The sequence below is a fragment of the Rhagoletis pomonella genome, unplaced genomic scaffold (genome assembly GCF_013731165.1).
Source record: "Rhagoletis pomonella isolate Grant_MI unplaced genomic scaffold, Rhpom_1.0 Rhpom_scaffold_00004, whole genome shotgun sequence".
Classification (NCBI taxonomy): domain Eukaryota; kingdom Metazoa; phylum Arthropoda; class Insecta; order Diptera; family Tephritidae; genus Rhagoletis; species Rhagoletis pomonella.
The window spans coordinates 28,729,204-28,742,388 of NW_023458558.1; the positions used below are offsets into that span (position 1 = coordinate 28,729,204).

The 13,185-nt window shown below is 36.3% G+C and overlaps 1 protein-coding gene across 1 annotated transcript in view; it reads left to right on the forward strand.

Annotated features, from left to right (window-relative positions):
- Positions 1 to 2,760: 2,760 nt before the first annotated feature.
- The window catches only part of LOC118737410 (AF4/FMR2 family member lilli-like), a gene marked incomplete in the record, with an annotated part of 423,767 nt that continues 413,342 nt past the window's right edge, over positions 2,761 to 13,185 (forward strand). Inside the window, 2 exon segments of the mRNA XM_036467878.1 lie at positions 2,761 to 3,108; positions 3,194 to 4,959.

The window sequence follows — 13,185 nt, forward strand, 5'->3', positions numbered from 1 at the left end:
GGCCGGTCCACATAGAACTTTCGTGTTAGCTTTGGCGTTGGCGTTGGTTTGACAGAACGCACGTTAAAAGTATGCTTGCTACAATGAGCGCTTGGCAGCGAATGCTTGGGCCACTACATTAATATACTAACGACAGATAAATTAATATTTCATATCAATAATTGCATTAAAAACGATATTTCTTGCCCGCACTTGATTAAAAAGGAAAATATTTCACATAATTTTATTTATTTGCAACAGCTGACGAGCGACGCACGCGAAAAGATGAGAGTTGGCCATCTTTTTGCTTTGTGTTGGCGTGAGCGTTGTCGAATTTTGGCTAAGTGGACGGCTGCATTTGAATTCATGTATTCATAGTCAGCTGTTGAAGCGACGCCAACGCCAACGCAACGCCAAAGTTCTATGTGGACGGGCCTTTCAGGTGATTCAGTTTGTTTATCACCTATGAATTTAAAATATCGTTTGTCTATATTGAGATTGTAGAGTTGAGATTCACCAACCAAATGTCTTTATCGTCGCTTAAAGTAAAAAAACCTCGTACCGTCGTCCTGCAAAACCTCGTAACTGACATTTGTGCCAAAAAAGATATTTGCTCACCGGAAGCTCTTGGCATCAAGCCATTATCGATTTATATTAAAATATCGATTCTTAGGGACAGTTTTTCAGTGCCCGTTTAAACTTAGATTAAGTAAACTGAGTTTAAATTGAACAGCTGGCTGACATTTGATTGGCTGATCTTAGTTTAAACCAGCTAGGTCGGGCGTTTAAACTTAGTTTGAATGACGGCCGTGCACTGAAAAACTGGGAAATAGCCATAAAAAGAAGAGATAATTAAGGAGAGGCTTTACTCTCACCCATGATAAAAATATAGTAAGGTAGAACCGCTGAGAGTCACTTTTAAAATTCTTGACGTTTCCAAACAATTTAATTTTTAAATTTACTCACAAACTCACACACACAGTTTCATTTTCAATCTCAAGCAACAACAATTTCGAACAATTTCAATTTTTTATTTTCACTTTTATATGATTTTAAAATGTTGGCAAACTTCAAAAAAAAAATCATGGCCGACAAATTGAGAGAACGGTTCTACCTTGCTATGTTTTTATCATGCTCCCACCTACAAAATCTTGGCAATCTCACAAACGAGGTTTTGCATTTTGTTGATACGCGGTTTTGTACTTTAAACGACGATATGTAGTTAATTTTTTTACTTTAATTCGAATACTTGTTTGTAGGGATGCCATTATACATAATCTTATAGCGCTAGGCTGTGGAAAATAACATTCTCACTTAATCGGTCCCACTATAAAACAACACCCCCATTTATTTATTTTTTAAATCTGAGAGATGTACGTATTTTGTATTTATTAACACTTTTGTTGCACCATTTAATTCAATTTATTTTAAGATTTAAGAATTTATATTCCACAATTAAATTGAGGTTGAGTACTCAAGTGCAGGAAAAAGCGTCCGATGAGCGTTTTTCTGCTCTAATCGCATGTATTTTCCTGCTCTAAATGTTAAATGTTATTCTGCACTCTTCTACACTTGAAGTGCACTCTTCGAACAGACATTTCAATTTATTTATCGATTGTATCGATAGTTTTCGAGTTAACTAAAATTATCGATGAAACCACCAGAACTAATGCAGTGACCAATTTGAAATAATGCATTTGGCTCCAGTGTATATACAACATTATGAACGCCCTAAAGGCTGATTCACATACAACTTTCTTCGCTTTGCTTGATAGTTCTTTGCTTTGACATATAAGATCGATGTAGGCATATTAATGAGTATGCTCACATAAAAAACGTTTGAAGCAAAGCAAAACGAAGCAAAATCTCGGGCAACTCTCAACTTTTGTCCGCTTTGGCGATCAGCTGTCTACATGTATCTTTTCTTGTGCGCTTGCATTTGCATTTAATGACAAAAATAGGGTAAATAGGAATTTTTATTGCTATTATTAATGCATATTATTATATTGCTATCTACATGAAATTGCAAACGCTGTTAATACATCCATTCTTTCATGTGCTAAAAATCGTACTTACCTAAAGGGCTACATACCCAAAATTATTGCTACGTGTTCCTAATTAATCAATCTTTGTATATTTGTTGATTCCTGCAAAATTGGGCCATGTAATATTAAAATTAACACATTTTTCTGCATTGTTTACATATTTTTATATGCGTTTTGGCATTTCTCTCTCGCAATTGCACCAAGATGACGTCACGCAAAAATTACGCTCAACAATCCTCTCTCATTCTTGGTAACTACTGACAGAGAGAGGACCTTATTTACTCTCTTTTTTGTCCTCTTAATAGTCAGAGAACCGAGTACTGAACAGAATCTGACTGATTCTGACTAGTCCGGACTCGTACGGGATCGCAACTAATAACTACTGAAAAAGGTGAAGTAATAACGAAGTTATTAGTCAAAATATAAACTTCACGTTCACGCTCGTGTTGAACCAAGAATGATAAAATACACCTGCATTCGCTGCACCGTGGTGTTGAACTGTATGGCGCACCTTTAGTAGCGAAGTGTTCAAATTTTTAATAATTTTTCAACTTTTGTTTTGGTTGAAAATTATTCTTATTTCGTTTCACCCCCATTTTCATCCACAACAGATGTCGCAATTATCAAATCCGACGTGCAAAAGCGAATGTACGATGACAGCGAACGAACAAACGATGGACGAGCGAATGATAGACGAAAGTCTTTGAATTTTCGATTCTCACTTTTGCAATGAATTCGGTGTTGATCGCACGTCGGTACGTCGGTTACGCGTAAATTCTTTCGAAAATCTCTTAAAATTTTCTTAAATAATAGTGGTAAAATAAACAAAAAAAAAATATTCAATTGTGCAAAATGTGCCAGTAAAAAATTAGTTTTAAAAAATGTCTCCCGAAAAGGTTTGCAGGCCAATCGCAAATTATTGATAATCAAATTGGGGGAATGAGTGGAGTGAATTCATGCGAATGTAAATGGGAAGAGGAATAGTGGAAAGAGTAGAAAAATATTAAGAAGAAGCAGCATATGCAGCAACAAAAGCAAAGTGTGAGATTGCGAAGAGAAGAAATTTTAAAATTCATTTGCGAAGGTGATTAGGTATTATTGTTGTATATATGTATAATAAATTAAAACGATTGAACGTTTCTAAAGTAAAAATTAATCAATGAAATTAGTGCACTAGCAAGATAGCGCTATGGAATTATAATTGAACAAAAAAATGCACGTTACGTGTAAATTGCGTAAATACGCTGTCTAAAGTCATGCATAACAGCAACAAAACGAAAAAAATGAAATAACCCAATTGAGGTCATACATTACAAGGTGGTGTTGAAATCGAAGTGTGTGTTGAATGGAAATTGTGCTTGGGTGCGGGCATCAGCAGCAAAAGCATAAAAAGTATCGTTTGTTGTCCAACAGGAAAAAGCAAACAGCTGCTGCGCTGGTCATTAGAGCATAACGCTTGCAAAAGGCCATAATAGGATTCGCTTTGCGCCCCTAGCGCACACATTTGTCCTTGCACACGCATACACAGCGCTAATAAACGTACTCCCTGCAGTGGGCAGGTGTTATCCTAGGTAAACTGCATAAATAATTTATTTGAGTGCTTCGCTGCGTGTTGTAAACTTCAAAATACTTAAATATAATTTAATAACTACGCATGCATAATTAATGTTTCACTATATGTATGTATATTCTTTTTTTTGGTTTTGGTCAAGTACAACAGAGTGTAACGATTGCAAAGTGTAACGATTGCAAGTTGGAAAAAATTCTATAAGCGTCCAGTGTATAAAGTGTTATCGCCATTACGACACAAAATGCATTAATCCAAGCTATACTACCACAAAAAAAACCCTTTCATCGCACTGCAGCTGTCATAGATATTCATTCAGAAAAAAAAATTATAAGCAGTCAGGTAGATACAGCTTAAGAAACGTTCGTTTGACCTAGCAGTGAGTTCCAATAGTGATACGGTATCTTGTGTATGCAATTAGCGTAGACAATTTTTAAGTACATATGTATATGTACACACATTCATACATCTGTATTTCGCATACGAACCTACAAGGAATACTCGGAAAATTCCATTTTAACACTAAAATTTACAACAAGACCAACAAACACGAGCTAGCTACTTCAGCCCCAAAGTCAAAAGCGTAAAAGCGTGAAAATCGAAAGAGCGAAGCCCAACAGCGGTATAGGCACACAGAGTGAGCTCCACCACAGCCGCAACATTTTTTTTGAGTGTGTGTGCTCCATTCACCTACTTTCGGGCCTGTTGTTGCTGTTGTCAGTTGGAGTGCCTCCCCGGCTCCCACAACCAACGCCTGTATTGTTGCCATCAACCCAAAAGCTTCCAATAAGAAGCGTTGTTGTCGCGCGTTTCGTGGCTCTCCGTGTTTCCTATCGTCGTATTCATCATCGGTACGGCTCTCGCGTGTGTGCGTTTCGTTAACTCTCGCTGGTATTCTACTCTTCAGCCACTTGTCCGCTGCTGGAACAAATCAACAAAAAACTTAATTGAATCAAATAAAGTGAATATAAATCGTTTACGCACATCCAAATCAGTGATAAATAATAAATATTATCCGAGAAATTTAAACGAGTGTTAAATTAAAAATATTTGAAAAAGTCGCCAGTTATATACAAGTGTTTTCCTGGCAGAGCAAATTTTTTGTGCGGCTCCACTTTTGAAGGTGTCGTCTATCGGGTGTGAGAATCGTTTTCATGTTTTAATTCTCTACTGTTGAAAATTTTTTATTGATCGCCGATGACAAAGATATGTATTGTGATAGTGCGTTCATTTGCGAAAGTCGTGTAAATCTGCCTGCCGATTGTTGTCGTCTCTGCCGCTTCACCCAAAACCCCTTGTTCAAAATGCCCATGTTGTTGGAATATGAAGCGATTGCCGAGTGAATCGAAACAATTATTGCATAAACAGGTGAGTGGGTGTTACATATGTATGTAGGTACATACTTACGTATGGATATATGTACATTTTATCTAAACTAGTAGACCCGCATGTGGTGTAGTGGTAAGCAGTGCGCGCTTCCACTCCGCAGCACCTGGGTTCAAACCCTGGTCAAAGCAACATCGCAAAAATATAGAAAAAAGGTTTTTTCTTAACAGCGGTCGTCCCTCGGCAGGCAATGGCAAACCTCCGAGTGTATTTCTGCCATGAAAAACAGCTTCTCATAAAAATACAATCGCCGTTCGGAGTCGGCGTAAAACTGTAGGTCCCTCCGCTTTGTGTGACAACATCAAGGCGCACGCCACAAATCGGACTAGAAGCTCGGCCAAACACTAACGTATGTGTAAGCGCCAATCTATTATTATTATTATTATTAGTAGACCCGCATGGCGGCAAAATCCCCAAAATTTAATTTCAAAAACCTTAAAACTATTCCAAATGTTAGTCAGAGCGTGTAGCCGTTTATAAATGAAGGCATGTTTCGCATTCGCATAGTGAGGTTTATAACTTCATTAAATTTCAAACAACAACGAATATCTACAGGTCAACGTATTTAATTTGAACTTTAATTTTTGAAATTCGAAAGAACGGCGCAAATCTAATGACCTTTACAAAAAAAAAGGTTGGAAGCCTTTTCGAAAGTTCCTAAATCTGTCTGACATTGTGATACACATTTCAATTAACTTATGAATTAAAAGGAATTTGATTTTTTAAACATGTGGCCACCCTCCTAATATATATTTCAGAAATAAAAACGCCGTTTAGATTGATACCTATATATGTTCATAATTCATTTAGCTTCTTAAATAAGCTAAACTTAATTTATTAAGCAGGTGGTAACCATCTCCAATCGCCGCAAAAAATCTTAGGGCCGCTTGTTCAATGTTAGGTTATCACTACTTGCCGGTTAAACAGCATTATCGACGTTTTCGACATCATGCAAACAACATGTGATCGATAAAGCAGTCGTTGTATTTAACCGGAGCTTCTACCTCCGATTTGTGCTAATCAGACATTGAACAACCGGCCCTTAGTGTTTAAACTAAAGATATCTTCACACTCTTTCGTTAGACAACCATATTTCGATATTTCATATAACTTGTGTATAAGTTAACTAAATTCGAGATTTCAAGAGGTGGCAACCCTATTCAAAGTATTATCAAACTAAAATCTTCTTCTACCTCTTTCGTCAGACACAAAAATTGTGATACATATTTCTATTACCTAATTTCCCCAATTTTAAGTTGAGTTTGACTTTTTAAACAGGTGGCCATCCATATTTTCGAATCAAAGCCTTTTCAAACCCATTTCGGTTAATAATTCATCCATGTTATTAAATGCTTTGTATTTCACTTTTTAAACACGTCGCAACCCTCTTCAAACATTTTAAGGGCCGGTTGTTCAATTCAATGTCTGATTAACACAAATCGGAGGTAGAAGCTCCGCTCAAATACAACAACTGCTTTATCGATCCCATGCATGACGTCCAAATCGTCGATAATGATATACTGGTGATAACCAGACATTGAACAACCGGCCCTAAATGTTCGAACTTAAGATTTTTTAACACTTTCGGTTGGAACCAGTATTTTCCTATTTCATATAAATTGTGTACTTATAAGTTAATTAAATTCGCTTTCTTAAACAGGTGGCAAAAAGAATTTTCAAGCTAAAACTTCTTTGAATATCCTTCGTCTGACATAATGAATCAAGTTGAATTCAAATGTTTAAACACGTGGCAACTCTCCTGAATACATTTGAGGAAGAACTCCATTGCAAACCCATTGCCAGTGATACGAATCTTTTAATAATTAATTTAACTTATTAAATAATTTGAATCTAACTTCTTCGCCAGGTGGCACCACTATTCAAAAATCTTAAAAGTTATCTTAGTGTTCAGACTAAAAATATTTTAATATTTCATTGTATATAAGTTAACTATGTTCGACTTTTCAAACAAGTGACAACTCTTTTAAAAATATTTAAGTACAAACTATTACCTTATACTCCTTTCGTATTCTAAAACCTAATTCCTTTAATTCAAATTGAATTTTGATTCTAAAAAGGTGGCAAACCTTTTACATGTAGATAACAAATAAAGCCTTTTCAATACCCTTTAGATTGATGCCCATATTGTAATAATTGATTTAACTTTTTCAATAATTTTTTAAAAGGTGGTACTTAACTATTTTCGAAAAAGTGAAGCTTACTGTACATCTACTGACCAATCCCTTTAATTTTACAACTCATTTTTGAAAATCGAACAAATGGTGCGTATGTGATGGCATTGATTATTAAATGATTTTAATTAAATTTTTTAAGCGGTGGCACCTGTTTTCAAAAAAAATAAAGCCTTATTGCACATCTACAGGTCAAGTCTTTTAATTTGACATCTCATTTTTGAAATTCCAAGGAACGGCGCAAGTCTGATGACCCGGACAAAAAATTGCTTCGAGTATTATATATCTACTAGTGAACCCGTATGGCGTTAAAATGGCTAAAATTGAGTTTCAAAACCCTAAAAACTGTCTTGTCAATGTCTTGAATTTTCCCTCTGATATTTTGCAATTCGAAAGAACGGTGCAAATCTAATGACCTTCACAAAAAATTGCTTCTCGTATACCTAATCAAAGATATTTTCAAATTAAAGCTTTCATAAGTCTCTATCGACTGACATACATATATTTTAATTAACAAATGATAAAGTTGAATTTGAGTTTTTGAACATGTGGCAACCCCCTAAATATATTTCAGTTATAAATCCTTTTCTAACCCATTCCGATTGACGCCCACATTTTAATAATTAATTTTGTTTTCTAAACAGGTGTAAAAATCCGTTTTAAATATCACAAAAACATTCCTAATGTTCAAACTAAAGATTTCTTAACACTCTTTCGTTTGACACCAATATTTTAATATTTCAAATACTTTGCGTATAAATTAACTAAATTCGAAACTTCAAAGAGGTGGGAATCAAACTAAAACTTTCTTCAATCTCTTTCGCTTGACACCTAAATTGTGTTACATATTCCAATTAACAGGTCTATTCTGCACGTTACCGGAGATTTTGTAACCGGAAAATTTTATTACCAAAAAATGTTACCAGTTCTTGTCACCGCGATTCTAGGAACGCTGGTAATGCAGTAAAAATATTCAGCGATTCAGCTATGAAGAATTGCGCAAATTCTGGCATTGCATATTTCACGAAGCAATACTTTGTTACCAGCTTACGAGATGGTAACAAAATTTACCGGCTACAAGAGTACACAGAATGCGAAAAGGGTTTAAAAATTGACAGCAACTTTATTTACCGGTTACAAACTTTTTATTACCAGCGCAGAATAGACCTGTTAGTACCTAATTGCTTTAATTAAGTTGATTTTTTAAACAGGTGACCACCCGCCTATATATAAATTTTAGATATAAAGCCTTTAAAAACTCCTTAAAACTAATACCCAGCTTTTAACAATTCATCCAACTTGTTAAATAATTCGAATATAACTTTCAAATATATCTCAACGCTCTTCCACTTGAAACCCGTATTATCATATTTCCAATAACTTGCATATAAGTTAACTAAATTCAACTTTTCAAAGTGAGGCCAACCCTCTTCAGGATATTTAAAAGCTATTACCTTCTCATACTCCTTTCACCTGGCGCCCATATGGTGGTATGTATATATTGAATTTGATTTTTTAAACCGGTGGCAACCCTCATACAGTAAAGTTAAGAAACAAAGTTTTTCAAACGATTGATACCCATTTTGAAATAATTGGGTTCACTTTTTAAATAATTTTAATTAAAGTTTCTTTAAAGGTGGCAACTTTTTTCTCGAAAAAGTAAAACTTTATTGCACCATAGCCCAAACTCATTAATTTGACAGCTCACTTTAGAAAATCGACCTAACGGTGCAGATCTGATGGCATTAAGTAATTATTAAATAATTTCAGAGTGATTGTTTAACAGTTGGAATCTCTTTTATTTAGAAAGAGTATAACCGTATTGCACATTTACAACCCAAACTCTTTCAAATGATACCTCATTTTTGAAAATCGAACAATCCTTGCAGATCTGGACAAAAAATCCCTTCGCGTATTATACTTATAAGATAAGATAAGATGAGATGACCCTTCTATTTATTGTGTATTAACTCCCTAGCTTAAACATCTTAATATATATGTACACCCCGCGACAAACGATAGCACATCAACATAAGTAGTTACCAGTTTTGAGTACTTTTGATTTTTATATATAAATATAGCTCTTTATCTAACAAATACCATATAAATCTAAATTTCAGACTTTGCTAAAAAATTATAGAAATTCCACAAATTTTCATCCCAAGTTCACGCATTTTAATTTTTTTCTGATGGTGTTATGCACTCTTTCCAAATAAAAATTACTTTGTATGGAAGAAACTGCGTGGTACTGCCGCAAATTTTCATATGAGAATCGAAGACGATTTTGTTTAGGTTTAAAAATTACTAGCTTGCTTAGAAATTACTTCTTTTCAAATAACTTTTTATGTATGCGTAACTGATATTTGTTGCCAAAAATTGGATTTGCTCACACAAGCTCTTGGCTCAATCCGTATCTATTCTTCCTGAAATATAGTAGCCAGAAATGCGATTGCTTTATAAAAAATATAACCATTTTGAAATATGAGTGTTTTTACTCTCTGGAATTTTGCAACCCCACATACGCGGTTTGGCATTTTGTTGATGGTAAATAATGTAACGATTCTCTTTAAATTAGTCGTTGTTGTTGTAGCTGCTACTGAACCTCTCGAGTCGGCTCATTCGTCAATGTTTTCGTCAGGTTCAGCTAAGGGGAGGCCCAGGAAGTGCGAAACTTCCGCAGGGTCCGTCCTTAGGGACAGGGGCGTTAGCTGGGTGGGGTTTTGGAGGATGCGAAGAGGTGCCGTGAGTTATATGGCGATTCACCGCATGCCGATCACTCGTTGGGCACATCTTAATTCACTCTGCTCAGGTAGGAGTTTAACCTGCTGCAATATCCAGAGTGAAATTGGGCTATTGTGGTGCGAGAAGTTCCGTCCCGTCCACGTCGGTAGGTTGTGTACCCAAAACGGCATTCACAAATCGAGAGTCTATGTAACTAAAGACCGACTCCCAGTAAATACCGTTTAAGGCATGTCGCTAGGCAGTTGGGTCCAGAGATTGTTTTATGAACCTATGGATTTCGTCCGTCAGTTCGTAAAGATGCCCTCTGACGTGCCTTGGCGAAGGCTCTTCTAAAAGCAGTGTCTGTTTGAATTAGTCCTTCAGGTTGATTCAATTGGATTGTTAAATAAACGCTTAAGTTACAGTACAACTATTATGTAAAACAAACACTTAACAATACTTATTAAAGCAGTTCAGTATTTACAAAAGCAATTGTGTATTTACAATACTTGCTAACGCAATTGATCTCTGTACTCGTAGCTTTCTGTTTTACAACTAAACTCGCATCTCGATCTTCCGTCGATGTCAACTTTCTCTCTGCCGACCACAACCTTTTCCTGGGTACTTCGGAACGCGCCCACTGCTACCGCCATTTTCGGACACCGACGTATCACCATTGAAACGTGGTTCACTAGCTCTTTGCCGAGACCACTGCCTGTTAAACATCTAATGGGCTTGCCATGACCTCATCCTCGTGGTGACCTTTCAGTGAGTTGGAGACCGTGCCGCTTTTCCTGTATCGCTGAACCGCTTCCCTTTTCTATCAAAATGACTCCATATCCATCGCTGCCTACCTCTCCCTAACTAACCGCTTCCGTTGCTGCTGGAATCTTCGGCCTTCTTCTAAGAGCAACCATCTGCTGCAGTACTAGTTGTCGTAACAAACCTTAAGTGGCACTTCCCTGTCGTGATATGTCAGAATAATTCCCTGAAGGCCAGATTAGGTCGAATAATGGAATGTGATGCTTCAGTATCCATTGACAGCACTCGCTCTTGCCAATTCACACATTCACCAACAGTAAAGTGGCTCGCTTTTCGGCCAATTTGTGAGACGGAGATTATGGGGTCTTCAACTGCTAGGGAAAGCGCGTGCCCTTTTCTTCTGGCTCGATTTTGTTTAACGACTGACTGAAGACTGGTTCACCTTTTGCAGCTCTGCGTTTGCGTCCTGCCGAAATTTTTGTTCCTGTTGGTTCCACGTTTTAAATGTTAATCAGTGCCATGTTTTTCACGGCCAGCAGTTTGATTATCTTCTTCAGAATTTCATTTGTCTCGTTCGGTGGATGGGATTTATGAGCTGGTCTACTTAAGACCACCGGCATTTCCCATGTCTTGAGACAGTTTCAGTAAATATTGACCTTGGATTCGCATATGTCTCTCGCACGGAATACATGTCCCGCATACCGTTTATAAATCTCTGGATTTTTACCTTTTCGGGGTGTTCACACCGGTTGGGTTTCCAATTGCCAAGTCAGCGAACCTCTAAATATCAGAAGCGAATTCCTGTAGACTGTCGTTGCCTTTTTGGTAGCGATTCTCCAGCTCCATCTGGTAAATCTGTCTCCTGCGCTCGCCACCATAACGTCTCTCCACCCCGCCCATCAACGCATCGTAACTGTTTATTTTACAGTCGGGAAAAGTCTGCCAGATTTCCGCTGCAGGCAACGAATTGCGCAGCGGATTTATCTTTCATGCTTCAATGGTTTGCTGTGGCCGTCTTCTCGAACTAGATCTTAAAGACCTGGAAGGGGATCGTGCCGTCAAAGTATTGAGTTTTTACCTGTCGAGCGTTAGTCGAAGTGGCTGGACGATTCAACTGCAAAATCGGAGGCGATTTTCATGCTCATGCACCTAAGCTTCGACATTGTCCTGTTTCTCCTTAATTAGCGCTTCGATTTTATCTTGCCGCTCCTCGATTTTTTCCTGTCTCATGCCAAAGATTCATTCGAAAAATAAAAAAAATTAATTAAATTATAAAATGAAATTATTGCATAGACGAATTATCAAAATTAAGTGCAAAAATAATTAAAAGCAGTAAAATTTGTTCCCATTTCACATTTTGCCTAAAGAATATTTTTTGGATGTTCCCAAGTGAACGTCACCGAAAATAAGATATTTACAGTTATGTATGTGGTCTACTGATTCTAACTGTATATAGTATACATACATATATAATTTCACGACGGGTTACTGCGTTTTGCCATCTTTATTGTAATTTTTCATTCTCTAGTAAAAATACTTAAGAAAGATATTTTAACTTCCATACAAGGGTGACTTCTTGCAATATGGCGACTACAATTTTATGACAAAACACTTGTTTTAAAATTTTTTATTTGTGTATGTCACATATGGTACACATTATATGTATGTATGTATGCATGCATAAACAAGTTAAGTGAAGAGAGATGATCTAATTTCGTATCTGTCATCAGATGATAACCAGAAATGTGTACATTAAAAACTATATATAAGTATGCGTAGTTTGTACATACCCAGTACAGCATAGCCCATTCAATTATCTCAGAAAAATTAGTTTATTTCTACTTATGTAGCAACTAACTTTAAATTTATGTATAATTACCTAGCAGCCTCATTGAGATAAACAAAATGCTTACACTTTTGCTACATATCTTTGCAAATATTTCAATATTAGTTGTGAAATCGTCTAACTGTGGGCAATTAACTATTTCAGTACGAAAAGTCATCTATAAAAGAAACATACTGACAGTGTTTAAAAGTAGTTGAAATCATATGCAGAGTCGTATTATACACTGATGCCTAGGACATCCATGTTGAAGTCAACAGTTCGTTACAAGGAAGACAGTCAGATCTTCAACTAGTTGTGGTGGGTAAAAAACTAGCTGAAGATCGATATCTAAACTAGTTTCTTTCCGTACTGGGTATATATAGCGACAATACTCATCCTCTGAAAACCACTTGTGTGTTCCCAAAATTGTAGATATGTTTATATGTACATGAAAACACATTTTTTTTTAATCGACCTAAAATAAACAATGCTTAGGAAATGCGACTTCAACGCCAGTGGCATACATAATCCGCTTTGCTTATGGAACAATTTTTACTGACTCATTGAAATTTCACAAAATTAATGTATCGGAAAAAAATATTGGGAATATCCCGTACTGATTGAAGATAATCCACAATTTAGTCATCAGCGCGCAATACTTGAAAGCGAAGGCAGAATAAACCCATCATTGGCAACCAAACAAAACTA